This window comes from Erpetoichthys calabaricus, chromosome 1 (genome assembly GCF_900747795.2).
Source record: "Erpetoichthys calabaricus chromosome 1, fErpCal1.3, whole genome shotgun sequence".
Lineage (NCBI taxonomy): Eukaryota > Metazoa > Chordata > Cladistia > Polypteriformes > Polypteridae > Erpetoichthys > Erpetoichthys calabaricus.
This window is the reverse complement of record NC_041394.2, coordinates 249706842-249709995: the sequence shown is the minus strand read 5'-3', so window position 1 is coordinate 249709995 and position 3154 is coordinate 249706842. Positions and strand designations below refer to the sequence as shown.

The 3154-nt window shown below is 36.7% G+C and overlaps 1 long non-coding RNA gene across 1 annotated transcript; it reads left to right on the top strand.

Moving 5' to 3' along the window:
• The first annotated feature begins 660 nt into the window (after window positions 1-660).
• Window positions 661-2565, top strand: LOC127526079 (uncharacterized). Its single transcript, XR_007933700.1, has 4 exons — window positions 661-995; window positions 1580-1668; window positions 1856-2121; window positions 2501-2565. It is a non-coding gene; the product is annotated as an uncharacterized LOC127526079 (long non-coding RNA).
• Window positions 2566-3154: the final 589 nt, after the last annotated feature.

Genomic DNA, 3154 nt, shown 5'->3' with positions numbered 1-3154 from the left:
ATGTAGCATAACAGCAGACTCCTGGCAAAAGCTGGATGACGCTGTTGCAGGTAAAACGCTTCTCAATACTCTCCATCTCTCGTGTAAGCTGACAAGTTTTGAAGTCTATTCTGTCTCAAACTGCATAGAAACATCACGTCATGTGGTTATTGATGTATCTTGAGGTTCTGTGGTCACTTTTGGTTGGCAGAAATGGATTTTAAAAGTGTTTGATGGAGATCCAGCCTCATTAGCATATTGTTTGGCTTGCTACAGGAGACTGAGAGAGCGCCTTTCGCTGTGTGTGCTGACTGTGTCCCTTACTGCTTGTCTTATAGGTATGTTACAACGTTAATTATACTTTGTCCTTCATTTTTATTGTTCATATGCATTTGTTAAATTTGTATGGTTTTGAAAAAGTTAATATAAAAAAAAAGCTGGATGACGCTGTTGCAGGAGACTGGGAAAGCGCGTGTTGCTGCGTGTGCTGACTGTACCCTTTACTGCTTGTCTTATAGTTGGATGACGTTGTTGCAGAATAAATAGCAGAATCTGGATATTGGTGTGTCTGTCTTCTTTCAAATCATCAGCAACCATTTTAAAGCCACTACACCAGTACCTAAAGATCAAAAAGAAAATTACTTATGCAGAAGAAACTTGGACACATGACTTTTCTGTCTAGCAGAAAAAAACGGTAACACTGTGCCTGGTCCTGAAGAACGTCTTTTTTTTTGCAAAATTGTAACCTTGGTCGGAAAAGAATAACTTTTCCAGACAAAAATGGAAGTTATGAAGATCTCACAAATCATTTATTTTCAAGTTATCCAGCACTAAAATCAGCAGGAGGGTTTGAAATATTGAGGAGCTTTAGGTGCAAAACTTTACACCCTATTCCAATACCAGCCAGTGGGTACAGTGTCAGATTTCTTCAAGCTGAAAGTAGCCTCAACCAAGCAGTGGCATATATAAGACCACTTCAGACTAACCTAGACACCAACAGTGGCTGTGAACAAGAGGTAATTGCTAAAATTAATGGTGAAATTTCTGATAAGACTTGCTTTTGTAATACATATAATTTAAAATTTGACAAATCATGTGTGCTTTTAAATGTAAATGCTATAAATCAGATTTAATTGTTTAATGATGTGTTCCATTGTTTCCCTTAGTCATTATTTTAATCTAAACAGTGTTTCTTACAAATGAATGTGTGTATGTGTTTATTAATTTACTTTATTTTTCAACAACATGAATATAAGCCTAATGCTTTAAAAAAAATGATTTCAGTCAGATAATCCAACATTGATCTCCACCACCAAGTTGACTTTCCTTGTGACTACTAACTTCGAACTTAAGACAGCAAACTGCCAAGACTGATCATCTATATTGATTATAATATTAATAATTAAAATAACTTACACAGAATTACATTTTTTATCCTTATAAAATCAAAACTTTATTTCTTGGAAAACAAAAATTGTTAATTCTGAAATTCTGCTAAGGCAGATATGAAAATCGACACATAACCACTATAACACAGGAATATTGGATGGTTATTACGGTTATTTTTTAAATCATCTCAAGTGTAAAATTTTAATTTTAGATTCAAGAAGTGGCTTTAGAGAAATGCCAGACATGTGAACAAATGATTTCTCTGCAATCAGTTTGTCAACATATAAGACAGTGCACAAGGTAATAACAATTGTTAATATTTTGTCATATTAAATTTATATATACATATATATATATATATATATGTCCTTTTGAAGTATTTTTGTACGTTTCAGAATTTTAGTATATATAAATGCATACAAAAGTCAAACTTATTATGCACTGAGAGAATATAGCATTTTAATGTATTGATTTTTATCCTCCCCAGTGGGAATTTGTGGAGTAACACTTGAAGAAATCCTTATATTTCCAACGGGAAGTGACTGTATACCAGCACAAGGATTTAGCCCATATCCCACTCTGGAATTTCTTCATGATGACTCCAAGTGCCCACAAGCAAACACTTGCTCTTGTACTTTATAAATTCCATGCAAGAGTTCCTACAACTCTTTCAAAGAGGACATGGACTTTGGGATAAAAAATTTACCTGGGTTTGGTATGCCCTAATTTATACCTTTTGGTATAAATGTTTAGGTATAGTGGGTGGCACGGTGGCGCAGTGGGTAGCGCTGCTGCCTCACAGTTGGGAGACCTGGGGACCTGGGTTCACTTCCTGGGTCCTCCCTGCGTGGAGTTTGCATGTTCTCCCCGTGTCTGCGTGGGTTTCCTCCGGGCGCTCCGGTTTCCTCCCACAGTCCAAAGACATGCAGGGTAGGTGGATTGGTGATTCTAAATTGGCCCTAGTGTGTGCTTGGTGTGTGGGTGTGTTTGTGTGTGTCCTGTGGTGGGTTGGCACCCTGCCCGGGATTGGTTCCTGCCTTGTTCCCTGTGTTGTCTGGGATTGGCTCCAGCAGACCCCCGTGACCCTGTGTTCGGATTCAGCGGGTTGGAAGATGGATGGATGGATGTTTAGGTATAGAAACCATGTTTCAAAACAGGAAAGGCATTTTATAGTGTTTTATTCTAGAGTTCAGTTTTCACTAATTTTGTATATTTCCAAAAACAATTTTCTACATTAACTGAATGCCTTCCGATTCAAAGTAACATTATTTTGTACTTTATCACAGTTCTGTTTACATTAGTAATTCCATCATTTTAAAAAGAATGCTTAATTTTGTGTGTTTTGCCGCAGTAAGTGAATTTTATATTTTGACATGTTATAAATTACAAAATTGAAATAAATATATTTTGTTTCTTGAGTTAATATTTTTGCCTTTAATTGATATTTTTTAGAACACTGACAGCTTCAAGAAAAATATCAACACCAAAACAAGAGCTCCCTCTCAGTGGATCTATGGCCTGTGAGAGGGTAGCAACAGCAGTATTTTGAATTGAAATTGGAGAATCTGGGATTTCTACTGTTGCATGCATTTCATGATGAGAAACTGGTTCATCCCAGTCAATTCCATATTCTGTGAAATCCGTCTTATTTAAGAACCCACTGTGACACAGGTGTCACCATGACTTTAAATGTCCTGGAAACTTTCTCACACAACATTATCCTTGATTTTACCTCATTAGGCCCCAAAGTGACATGTTCGTAACTTCCTGGTGCAGTCCCATGACA